We start from the raw sequence: 13,995 nt of genomic DNA, 5'->3' as shown, positions 1-13,995 counted from the left end.
TTTCTACATTTCCTTTTCATTAGGCTCAAGAGAACAATCAGTAATATCTCAGATGCCTGCTGTTAACATCAGCAGAAAGAGTTAGAGGTTCCCAGAAAATTAAAGATGAGATATAGTTTTCCTGACATAAGAAAAGTCATTTTTTGTCCCCAGCTATTTTCAATGATCTATACCCCACCTGTGTACTTTCCCAAGCACACTTCCTCCAAAACTCCCTGGGAGGTTCTTACAAAGAAATGCAAAAACCTCACTAGTTAAGGATTTTGAGGGAACAAGGCAATGGGAAAACTAACAGTCACCACCAGACCAGGAAATAGCCTAAGCTATTGAGACAATAAATCAGTGGTAAACTCCTAGTGCTATTTCAAAAGTAATCAAGGCCTTGCATTCCTTGTCCCAGAAAATGAGCCCAAGACCCCATCTAGTTTATATCTGCTCTTGAAGCCTGCAGAGTCCCTTTCCCTTGTCCAACAGTTACCTCTTCTTTATTCTAATGTTGAAGTTTCTGCCCTTGGTGGAATACAAGCTTCATTCAGGTGAACATGCAATACATATTGCACAAATACATATGTGGATGTGCATGCATCCACGGGATAATAAAACTCTCCCTTCTGAGTATTCATCTTAAATACTAAATAAAAATCTCTCTCCTGTTCAAACAGTCAAGGGTTTGGAACTTATTCCCTGTGATCTCCTTGTATGTTGTAAACAAAGATTCCTTTGTTTGACAACTCCACCTGTTTCTGTGATTCACCAAAGACTGACCTCAGTTAGTTCCGTTACTGTAATGGCTTTCACTACTCTGATTCTACCTCTGCAAGTCTCCAAATTTAACTATTTTTTTCTCCCAATTCCGCATGTTCTTGGCTTTAAACTGCAACTCTGAAGAGATGCTTTGCTTGTTTTAAAAAAAAAAATCAAGAGAAGGGAGTAGTAGTCAACATTGTTACTTTGAACTTCCTGCCCTAAGGGGCTCTCCTGTTGTTTCTCTTTGACTTCCTGGACTGAAATGACAGAAATTTGGCAATACATCACTCCCCAATCCAGATTACTGACAGAACAGTTTAGACTCTTAGAAAAATATTAGTTTAAAAGATCACATAATTAAATACTTAAGCATGTAGTGTAATATAGTGGTTTACAAGAAATATATTTTGCTCATCTGAATATTTGGTTTTCAACCATGGCTACTGACTCACAGCTCCTAAAACTCTTGGAATTTCCTGTGATAAGGGTGATAGAGGTGTGTTTTGTTATGTTAATTAAGTGACCTTCAGACTTCACTCAAGGCAAGGGCTGTTTGCCTGAAGGACCAACCCCTTGGTGAAAGCCTACATAACTTTTTGCCCAACATGCCTCCCCTTCCTCCCAATTCAGGATTATCTGGGGAGGGAAGAGGAGCTGGAGATTAGATCAGCAAATGACAATGATTTAGTCATGATTTAGTCAGTCATGACTATGTCATGAAGCCTCCACGGAAAACTTGAAAGGACTGGGTTCAGAAAGCTTTTAGTTTGTTAAATGTATGAAAAGGCAGGAAGAGTGGCAGTCTTACAGAAGGTAATAGAAGCTCTGTGCCCATTCTCCATACCTTGCCCTGTGCACTTCTTTATCTATGTATTGATTTAAATCTTCTATTATATCTTTTAATAAGCTGGCAAACATAAAGTAAGTATTTTTCTGAGTTTTGTGAGTCCCTGTAGCAAATTAAAAGAACGTAAAAAGTAGGCCACTGGGACGTCCAACCTGTAGTTGCTCAGTCACAAGCACAGGTAATAACCTGGGGCCTACAGTGAGACTGGCATCTGAGATGGGGTTGGAGATAGTCTTGGAGGACTGATCCCTTAACTGATGAAATCTTACGCTATGTTCAGGTAGATAGTGTCAGAATTTAGTTGAATTCTTGGAGATCCTGCTGTTGTTTGAAAATTATTTGGCATTGTTAGTATGATGTCCTAAAGCCCAAAAAGATATAGCTACCTCAAAATAAGAATAAGGTTGACACCTAATATATAATAAGTGAGAATATCAGGGATTTAAAATATACCCAATAAATAATGTAAGGAAATAAGGAAAGATTTTGAAATAAAAACAAGAATAAGAACCTAGTGGTACTAATAGATTAAATATATGTAATCAAGTTGAATTAAGAATACAATGGATAGAATATGTAATGGATTCAATAGAGATAAGAAGTCACTTAAGGATATAGTCATCTGGATACCAGCAAAGCATTAAAATTATCAATATAAAAGAGGTGTAAGATGTAGGTGATGTGTGTGGAACTAAAGCTAGAGAAAAAATTAGATTTCCTTACTACTCATAGCCTGTTGACAAGTCCTTGAAGTTCCTCTGGGGACTCAGCTGCTTCCATGTGGACTCATCCACTCAGCGCAAAAAGCATTCTTAGTCCACCCCCCCCCCCAGGATACTGAAAATCTTCTTTCACATGTAAAAATTACTTTGGAAACTTCTTTATCTCTACTCCCCACCCCTGCCCTCAAGATATACATTGGCAATCATCTCCCAAGCATATACCCACTGATACACATCAGAAGAGTCTCTTCCCTGAGTTTTTACTAAATAGTAAAAAATGACCTTTCCCAAACAATAGCTAGCCCCCTCAAGGTCCTGGAAACCTTATTTTTAAAATACCTTGGAGGCTTGTGCTATCCCTAACCTCCTCCCAACTTGAAAGTATATAATCAGTATATTTTTAAATAAAATAAAATAAATGACTTTTTTTAAAGTAAAGAAGAAAAAGGAAAGAAATATTTGAATATTAATGTACATCTATTTCTCAAGCATAAAATACTCAAGACACTGGATTAAAATTTACATACAAGAAATGAAAGAAAATATTCATAACTATAGTTGACTCTATGAATCCCAAACTAGGGCATACATACCAAAGACAAAAAAAAAATATAAGTGTTAGAGAGAAAAAAAATAATTCATTAATAAAGAAAAAAGAATCAGACTGACAGAAATTTTTTAAATAACATCAGATATAAAAAAGAATGAAGTAATAGCTTTAAAATCTTGAAAAAAATAATCACAAATGTAAACATTTAGATCCTTATAAAATGTCATTGGAATAGGAAGGCATAATAAAAAAAAATATTTTCAGGAATACAGACCACAGATAATTTGCCTTAATTTGTGTAGGCAGCACTTAAATACTAATATTATTTTAACAGTTAAAATGTACTCTATGACCTATGGGGTGGGGGAAAAGAGGATGACCAAGTCATCTTGAAATAATTCAGTTTTATGAAAAAAGTAAATGATCGAAAAAAAAGACTTGAAGAAAAGAGAGATAAAACATATGCATAATAAAAATAAATAAATAAATAAACAACTGGAGTGCCTGGGTGACTTAGTCGGTTCAAGTGTCTGCCTTCAGCTCAGGTGATGATCCCAGGGTCCTGGTATTGAGCCCTGCATCAGGCTCCCTGCTCAGTGGAGAGTCTGCTTCTCCTTCCCATTCAGAAAAAAAATTGACTTATTTATTTGAGAGAGATAATCTTTAAATTTTACTTATTTATTTGAGAGAGAGTGAGAAAAGAAAAACATGCACAAAGCAGGGGGAATAACAGAGGGAGAGGGAGAAGCACCCCCTGAGCAGGGACCCCCCTGCGCGGATCTATCCCAGGACCCGGGTATTATGACCTGAGCTAAAGGTAGACACTTAACTGATTGAGCCACTCAGGTACCCCAATGAATACAATCTTTAAAAATAATAATAATAATAATAAATAATATTTCAGATAGTATGATTTTTTTAATGTAAGTCTTGGTATAAAAACAGGATGACATACTTGTCTAATTATAGCAAAAGACTTTGATAAGTTTAGATGCAGTAGTACATAAAAAATTTAACTTCTTTCATTAACTGATAATTTAATTAGATTAAATTAAGAGACATCAAAATTTAGAGAATCTAATAGTCCTGATCTATTAATAAATGTAGCCATCCTGACCCCAAAACAATAGTCTTCAGTAAGTATATAAGCATAAGTTGAACATTTACACAAACAGGCCATTATTTAGGCCAGAAGTATATGCCAATAAATTCCTAGAGTTAAATATCAGGCTATATTTTCCAAGAATAAGGCAATAAAATTAGAAAACAATGACAAAATATTAAATTCATATAATTGGAAGTTAACTTCATACCTAAAAAGAAATAATACAGCTAATTCAGAAATTTTTAGAATTACAGTACTTGGTAATATCAACTCTCAAAATGAGTAACGGACAGGTGGGGCTAGGGAGGAAGAGATCCATAGGGAACTTTGTGAACAGGCTCTCAGAAATCCCCAAAATGTGGTGTGGGAAAACCAGAGTAAAGAGATAAATTGGACCACCATACCCCAGGAAAGAGCACCCTGATCTAGGCATGTGGGATGGAGGACCACCCTGCCCTAGGTGTATGGGGTGGGTCATGTGGGGTGGGTGTCTCCATGATAAACACCTGTAACCAAAAAAGAATAATCAGACCCTAAAAAGGAGGTAAGCCATTGCAGCAGTTATTGATAGAGATGTTAAAAGGATTAAAGTTGCCTGGTTACCTTTTTATAAAAAATAAACCCTGAAGGCACTCATTGTTAACTGTGTGGGGACCCCTCTTAGTTGTGAGAGCTTTTTCTATATATTCACTTGATAAACTTCTGTCACTTACTCACTCTCCATTGCCCACGAGATTCCTTCTTTGACTCCAAGAGACAAGAACCTAGCTCTCCCACATCATTCCCTAGAGTTAAGTATCAGGCTATATTTTCCAATGATAATGCAATAAAACTAGAATAGAATGACCAAAATATTAAGTCCATGTAAGGGAAGTTAACTTTATACCTAAAAAGAAATAATACAGCTAATTCAGAAATATTTAGAATTACTCTACTATGGTAATATCATTTGTGAAAATAAGTGACAATAATTAAAGGTATGAAGGAAATCTAAAGGTTTAATTGTATTAATTCAAAAGAAAAACAAAACAATACAACAAAAACACCAAAGCATAAAACAACAAAACAAAACAAAAAGAATATAAAGGCAAAACCTAAGAACGACAGCAGTAATAACAAAATCTTATAGAAACAAACAAATTTTTGGAATAGATTAATAAGAAAGATTTGACCAATGAGTACTGGTCAGGAATACTCAGAGATGATGAAGATAAAATAAAATGCTAAATGAAATGTATAAAAACTAAATTATAGACCTAAGAGACTGATTAAAAATGCTTCTAGAAAAAGAGTCTAATTTGAAGACAATAAAATTAATAGCACCATAGATAAAACTGTATTTGCGACATAGGGGATCAATTAGAGATGATAAAGTATTTCCTTAAATATCAAAGATAACAGACTCAGTGGCTCCGTCAGCTAAGCCTCTGCCTTCACCTCAGATCATGATCCCAAGGCCCTGAGACTGAGTTGACTCCCTGCTTGGTGGGGAACCTGCTTCTTCTTTTCCCTCTCCCTCTGCAGCTTCCCCTGCTTGCACTTGTTCTCTCTCTCTCTCTTTCTCTCTCAATAAATAAAATTTTAAAAGTTAAAAAAAATTAAGAAATAAGCATCAAAGATTAATCCATAAGGTAAAAATATTTAGTAAAGTGATTAATTAATTTATATTAAAATTAAATATTTTCTTGCAATTAAGTGCAGTGTGGAGAAAAAGTTAATAGACAACTGACATAGGAATGAACCATACTTAAAATATTTAAAACTGACAAGGAATTATTAGATTTAGACTCCATGATGATCTCTATGTATGTGCATATAAAACACCTTAAAATACTTTGTAGGCATGTGCTATAGGAAATTAAAGAGACAGGGAGATAAAGGGGGAAAAAATAGCTCAACTTGAAATGACTCGTTGGTTGCCACTGTGTTTTATTTACATTTTCCACCACTTTTTTGGTCAATGAAATTATTTTACATGTATCTATTATTATCTTGTAGGACATGTTACACTAATATCATTATTAATGAAGTTGAGAATAAGAATATGATGCCTCATTTCATCCTAATTGTTAAAAATGATCCCTAAGCTGGTAAATGCAGGAAGCCAGAAACAGAAATAATACTTAGCGCCAGTTCAAAAGCTTGTCCTCCTGGAACCTGTAAGAAAATCCAACTAGGTCCTGAAAATAATGAGTGATTTGAGGAAACTGGACAGGGATATAGATTTCCAGTTGCTTTTTACTTATAATGGCAATAGCAACTTAGACAAGGTAATGGAAAAAAATCTATTAATTGGCAGTCGGAAAATTATTAAAAAAATAGAAACCATAAGCCAATGAACTTGGGAAAATCATGAAGAATCTACATAAACATAAAAAGAAACAATATATATTTGCCAAGGCACATTCACATTTAAAAAAATAAGATGAAAGGGGAACAATATGCCATAATACATATACCAATGTTTTTCATAGAAGTTTAGTATAAAAAATAAACATTTTAAATAATTTATTTGGAAATTGATATCGCATATCTGAAAAACTTGGAAGAATAAATGGATAACCATGACTAAACAAATGTAGCAGAAAAATGATTTACAATAATAGATAAAAGCTATTCAAAAATGCAGTGAATATTGGCCAATGGTTAGGAAAATTGATAAAATATAAAATGTAAAATGAATTCATGAATGAAAAATAGGATCGCATTAAATCCAATTTGGAAAGAACTAATAATTTTTTTTTTTTTGCCTGAATCTGCTCTGCCTTTCATTAGGTGGGACACTGACCAAGCCCACTCAGCTCCTCTCTCATGCCCAGTAATAGAAAAGTCAGGGACATTAATTACTTCTGAGATGAATTTTAACCACTGTGGATAGGATGCAGAAGCCCGCGAGTTAAACAGATTCTTTTTGTTTCAGGAAAATAATTCTGAGATGCATTCTGTGCATTAGTTGTCTGATGCTCAGTTGTCCACAATCATAATCCACTCAGTCTGAACTCATATATGTTTCTCCTGGACCACTTAGCTCTTCTCATTCTCTCCTCTTCCACGTGATCAAATCCCAAAATAATTATTTAGGTTGTGTATGCAAGTCCTGATTTTGAAGGGAAACTCAGTTACAGAAAGAGATGAAAATAAAGATACAGGGAAAAAAATGGTGCACTTGGGTGACTCAATTAGATAAGCATCTGAATCTCGATTTCATCTCAGGTTGTTATCTCAGGGCGATGAGATGAAGCCCCTATAGGCTCTGTGCTGGGCAAGGAGGTTGCTTAAGATTCTCTCTTCTTATCCCTTTTCTTCCACCCCTCACCTCCCATGCTGTCTTTCTCTTAAATAATAAGCACTGCTGAACTATCTTAGATTCTGTACCTTCTCTCCAGCCATGAACCTATCACTGTCTTTAACTCTTGAAAACTTCATTAGACAAATTAATGTGGTGAAGGAAGCAATATGAGAAAGCCTATTAATCTGATGAGCATGGAACTGAACAAACCCTATAGATACTTTCCCTTTGATTTCTAGCCTATCAATACCTACAGTGAGTCACATACACTCAAGACTATTGTTTTTATTGTATACTTCATATATTCATTAATTTTTGACTCGTTATCATTTTGTTGAAGTGTTAAACTATGGTAATAAACAAACTTTTAATTAACTTTTCCTCCTATGATACAAATATAACTTGCACTTGAGCTTTAGCTAATTTTATGTTCTAAAATTGCCAAAACAAAATGATCAAGGTTTCTAGATTATTTACTGTATTTTCTACTATATAATATTGTTCTGCATAAAGAAAATGAATGCTTGGGGCTCTTGTGTGGCTCAGTGCGTTAAAGCCTCTGCCTTCTGCTCAGGTCATGATCCCAGAGTCCTGGGATAGAGCCCCACATCAGGCTCTCTGCTCAGCAGGGACCCTGCTTCCCTTCCTTTCTCTCTGCCTGCCTCTCTGTCTACCTGTGATCTCTGTCTGTCAAATAAATAAATAAAATCTTTAAAAAAAGCAAATGAATGCTTGATAACTAAATGAATGCTTTACTGAACAAATTAAATATGGCAATAGCATTTTATTTTATCATGCTTTACATATTAAACTATAATATTATATCACTAGTCTACAAATAATCTACTCACATAGTGATTTGGAAGCTTTTAGCAAAAGAATTCTTCCTCCTGATTGTAGTATAAAAGCCACAGAAATATACAGAAGACTCCTAGGATAGAAAGTTAAATCCAGTTATCCGTGATGCCTTGAGTAGGACCTGACCTATGTATGTCCTGGGATGCACTAGTAACTGTTACATGTGATAGGATTATATTTAATATATACAGTTTCATTTACTTCACAAAGGAGATATAAATTTGAGAATAAAATACTTGATGAATCTATAAAGTCTATATCTATTTGTAACCAATGTGGTAGAATTAAGATGTTAATTTGAAAAAAAAAATTCATTGAACACATACACAGATTCAATTGTTTTTATATATATAAACAGCATTATTTATTTATGTAAATAAGTGCATTGTCAGTAAAATCCATTTACTGATCAATCATAAGGGTAATTTTAAGTACTAAGAATAAGAAATATGTGAAAAGATAAGTGTTCAAGAGTGCAGTTTGTGGTAATTAATACAATATGATAGGCTCATAAAAAAGATATATTACTTGAACTTAAAAGCTTCTATAATTAAGCGATGACCACTTGAAATTTGTAATTAGTCTTGCTGCAGTTTTTCCTTGCACTTATTGCCCTTCCCCAGAAGTTCATTAAGAATTTCTGTGAATGTCCTTATGTTTAATCTCATTCATAGATTCCACTGCTGCTCACAAAACAAAGCCAAAAAGAGAGGTAACTCTATGTGGCACTCCATCCACAAGCAATACATTCATAAATAATTAAAAAGCTCTCTATTTCATTTCTTACCCATTCAGCTGATAATTTAAATGAGTAACTGAGGCCATTTTATCAGCACTTTTAATAGAATGCGACTCAGAAACTTCACAGTGTTATTTAAGAAGAAATGCTCATGTGTTAAGGTTTTTATTTTTTTTAAATCAACAAAATAATTTTCAAATATTAAAAGCAAATGTCTCCTTTTCTTCCAAGTTTCCTTGCTATGTCAAAGTTATAAATAAATACATTACAATCGTATTTTGAGTAGTAGATAAAAACAAATGTTTTGAAACTGTCTGTGGGTTGAGTGTCTGGGTTAACTTGTATAAATATCTGAACTCAATGTATTTAGACTGTATTAGATGGTTTTTTAAGACTATTTAAAAATACATGCTCAGATAATGACAACATTATTTTATTCATTTTAATAAATAAATTATTTTATTTAATTATGTTTAGATATTTATTTATTAAATTAATGATTTAATATTTAACAATCTAAATTTGAAATATTTTAAATTCTAAAAAATATTTATTTAATTAAATCCATATATTTTATATAAATATTTAATAAATTATTTAATCATTATTATAATTATGCAATACATTATGTATTGTGTAATAATTGCATTTTAATAAATAATTAAATGTATTATTTACATTATTTTATTTTACTTTCTTTTATTTAGTTGACAAAGAGAGGGAGAACGCAAGTAAGGGAGCTGCAGGCAGAGGGAGAGGGAGAAGTAGGCTCCCAGCTGAGCAGAAAGTTCAACCTGGGGTTCCATCCCACGACCCTGGGATCACCACCTGATTCGAAGGCAGATGCTTAACTGACTGAGCCATCCAGATGCCCAAGGCTTTGTATTCTTCGCTTCTAAATATTGATGCTGCTTCATCTCTGGAGTTAGTAAATTGATGCTGAGAATTCATATCGAAGAATTGATAGTAGCTGTTAACAGAAACATGTAATTTAGGGGAAAAAAAGAACAGAAGGAAGAGAAAGGCCAAAAGTCAAAAGCACATTAATATAAAATTTAATTAGATAAATAAAGCTGATATTCCTGAACGGGGCTAATAAAAGAGCTGCAAAGAGCTGATAGGATTAGGAAAATTGTCCACTCCTGGTCATTTCATAATTTTAAACTATTCCTTATTAATAAATATACTTAGTTCCAGAAACACAACCACATAAGGACATTTCCACCAACTTTCCTCTAACAGCATTTACAAATTAGACGTTCAAACAATGTAGTTCGTTACATGTTGCATCTGTATCTTAAAGTTTAAACACTTTCTGTGACACATTTTCTAACTATATATATATATATATATATATATATATATATATATATATACCTTATCCCTAAGTTGAAAATATATATATATATATAGAAACCTTATCCCTAAATGAAACCTTTCTTTGTTTATTAGCATAAATAGGTTAATTAGCAACAACAACAACAGCAAACAGCTAATATTATAGAGGTAGGAACAATTTACTTCTTCATTCATTGCTATTTTCTAAAAATTCCTATTTTATTATTTTCTCAAGTCTGTCATAATAATTTTCTAAATCTCCTGCCTTATTCAATTTTTTTCTTTTAGTGGAAATCTCTATTTCATATTTATTTTCTCTTCCTCCACTCTTTGCTCTAATAATTCAATGTATTATTAGATTTTCTGTTTTTCTCTTTATCCAGATATATCTTTTCTTTCTTTCTTTCTTTCTTTTTTAAATAATTTGATTTGCTGGCATTTTACATCAGTACATGCTTTCTTATGGATGTTAGAAATGTCTGTGGAGCTACTAGAAGAATAAACGTTTTTACCTTTAAGAAGTTTACAGTCTAGAGTGCCTGGGTGGCTCAGTTGGTTAAGTGTCTTCCTTCAGCTTAGGCCATGATGCCAGGGTACTAGGATCCAGTCCTGCATCAGCTGCCTGCTCAGCAAGGAGTCTGGTTCTTCCTCTCACTCTGCCCCTCCCTCTCTCTCTCTAATAAATAAATAAAATCATTAAAAAAAAGACTAACTGAAATCTGAGACTGAATGACTAAATTCAGTCTTAATATAAGACAGCAAAACAAAGCAATGATCACAACTGGAAAGTTTAGTCAGATCATGGTTTAACATTTTTGGTTGACACAGGACCTCTTTCAGTAACAACTTTCCCTAAATATCAATTTCTTTTTAAGGCAAAATATTTTGACAAGAAATCCAGATCCTTCTCATCATTTTCATATCAATTTAATGTGACATCCTCGGAGTATATAATCCAATATGTAATTATTCTATCTGTTGCCAAGTATATTGCCTGTATCTTTTTCAGACTCAAAGTTCCATTGAGGTAGAGTTTTTTTGTTTTGTTTTTAAAGCAGTGATTTTTAAAGTGTTTGATATATACAAGATGCTTCATAAGTGTTTGCAAAACCTATGTATTGCCATCCCTGCCTGGAGACGAGGAGACTGCTCAGACAGATCCCTGGCAGGCATTTCAGCCCAGGTCTGTGCTGGGGAAGCTGGTTCCTGGCTTGGGCGCAATCTGGAAGCCAGCAAATGGACCCGAGAGTGCAGCCGGCATTTAGGACTGATGATCTTTTTGCAGCCAGGCCAGGCAAGGACACCCGCTCAGGAAGCCAGGCTAGGAGGCTGCCCAGTGCCGGCGCTGGCAACGCTCGCAGCCCGTCTGGGCTTTGCCCTGCACTCCAGCCCCGGCCCGGGCCTCAGGAGGGAGAGGGGCGGGGGCGGCGCAGAGAAGGGGCTTTGCTAATTTCCAAAGCGGGAAGTAAGCTCGCGGAGGACTCAGGAGGGAGGGGGGGCGGGGCGGGAGGGGCCCGGAGAAAGGGCTTTGCTAATTCCCAAGGGGGAAAGTGAGCTCGAGGAGGACACAGAGAGTCTGGGAGGAGGTGGAGGGGCTGTCGGAGGAGGGGCGGGCAGCGCCAGGGTGCTGTGCTGCGGCCCAGTCGGGACTGCAGGACCCACCGGTCTCGCCGCCCATGCGCTCCCGCGCTCTAGCCTAAGCCAGAGGCCGCGCTGTCCGGTTCCCAATGCCTGCTGCCCCTCCCCGCTCCAAGGCTTCACCGGAGGACCCTCTGCTCACAGGTAAAGTGACACCGCGCGGCGCCCTCACCTGGAGCAGAAAACCCGGGCCAGGATCAGGAGCGGGGCCAAGCCTCCCGCGAACCCCAGGGCATGGGGAACACTCCGGACCCCTCGCTGCACCCCGTCCGCCAAGGGTCGGGCCGGGGACAGCGCCGCAATAGGTAACCCACCCCCCCACCCTTCCGCCAGCAGGCGGGCTAGCCCCCATCGTTTGGCACGCACTTGTCAGAGCCTCCTGCCTTTCCCAGGGCACCCAGAAGCCAGAGAGTGAGGCCTGGGGTGCTTTCTAGTGAGAGATTGAAGGCAATTCTTCGACTTTGGGACTTCAGCGTTAACATAGTTTTCATTTGTGATTATTATTTTTGTGTGGGGGCCATAGCTTTTCTTTTGACCTATGGTTGTTTGCACTCCTGGTTCTGAAGAAGCCCCTAAATCCTAACCCTGTTGAGGACTCCGAAAGCTCTCAGAGCTGCAGTGCTGGGGGACAGTGTGCACATATGGTTTGGTTTCTCCTCTGGCCTGATTCTGTGGCAGCCCCGCTCTGTCCTCCTCACACTTCAGAGCAATATCTGAACAAGTGGAGAAGGGACCAGGGGGTCAGGAAGGTGGCCACCAAAGAGTGACTTCTCTGGAGGGTGGCTGAGCTAGCAAGTGAGCATGTTAGTCCAGCTCTGCCTGCAGTCAGGATGGAGCTGAACAGGGGCCAGGGAAGGGGAGGAGGAGCAGAGAGGGGGGACAAAGGGACCAAAGAGGAGATTCAGATGAAGGGAAGTAATGGGGAGAAAAGAGTAGAAACTCTAGAAGACAGGCATGTAGAAAGGAAAAGGGATGAAGTGGGCATTGGGAAAGGGCACCACCAGGGAAGGAGAGAGGGGAAGAGAAGAGGGAGGAAGAGAGGAAAGGGGAAAGGGAGAAGGGAGGAGTCAGCATGCCAGGGCTCCCCCTGCATAGGAAGAAGAGGTGGCTGGTCCAGCTTGTCAAACAGGGTGCTCACTCTTTGGTCCCAGTTTCTGCTCCCAGTGCTACTGGGCTTTGCAAGGAAGGCAGGCTGTCCCCTGGGACCTACTGGAGCCCACTGGAGCCCACAGGAGGGTGGGAGAGGTAAGATGCCACCGGGTCCTGTCCTGAGCTGCTCCCAGCCACCAGCCTCACCACATGGTGCAAGAGGGACCCCAGAACAAAGGAAGGACACAGGCCCGCATGTCTGCCAGTGGCCCTGGGCACTTAGCTCATCGCAGTGAACCACACCGCCTCCTCAACCCAGGCTTTCAAAGCCTCCTTCTTCGTTCCTGGCTTTCATGTGTGTAGGAACATGAGCCAGATCTAACTCATCTCCGACAGACAATTCTGACTCACCCCGTGTCAGATTTTTATTAGTGGCTGTGATAGAGTAATATAGCAATGCTCCAACAAACGGACTGTTTCCTCCCACTTGACCTCAACAGTCTTATACATTTTCTTAGCGAAAACATCTTGTCTCCTTCCATTAAGCTCATAACGTGGTCTAATAGTATACATATGCTTTCGTTAGATGCGAAGCGATGCAGAGGTCCTTTTTTTTTTTTTTAATTTTACAAGGTAAAGTCAGTGAACACATCCAACTTGACGAATACGTCTCTAAAATCTCAATCCAGGCAAAGTTTTTCTGCCTACAGTTTGGAGCCTACGTGGTGACGTTTTTAAAATGCTTTCAGTCCCTCAGTGAGGCTCTTAGAAGCTAGCCAGGGCTTACTACCTGCCAGGCACTGTGTCAGGTGTTGGAGCTAAAGGGAAGGAGAGCTTGGAGGCTGGCTGGGGAGGGACATGCATGACACAACCACAGGTAGAAACAGAGGCCAGTGCTAGAAAAGAGAGAGCAGGCTGCATGGAGAGTGTCTACCATGGGGCTTGTGAGCTCACGAATAAGTGGGAGTAACTGGAGTGGGGAGATGGGGGAGAGGAAGAGGGTCTTCCCATCAATGGGAATCACCTGTGCTTGGAGGCAGGCACAATGAGGGATCTCCACAGGAAGAGGGAGG

Source organism: Mustela lutreola, chromosome 9 (assembly GCF_030435805.1).
Source record: "Mustela lutreola isolate mMusLut2 chromosome 9, mMusLut2.pri, whole genome shotgun sequence".
Taxonomy (NCBI): Eukaryota; Metazoa; Chordata; class Mammalia; order Carnivora; family Mustelidae; genus Mustela; species Mustela lutreola.
This window is presented reverse-complemented; position numbering follows the sequence as displayed.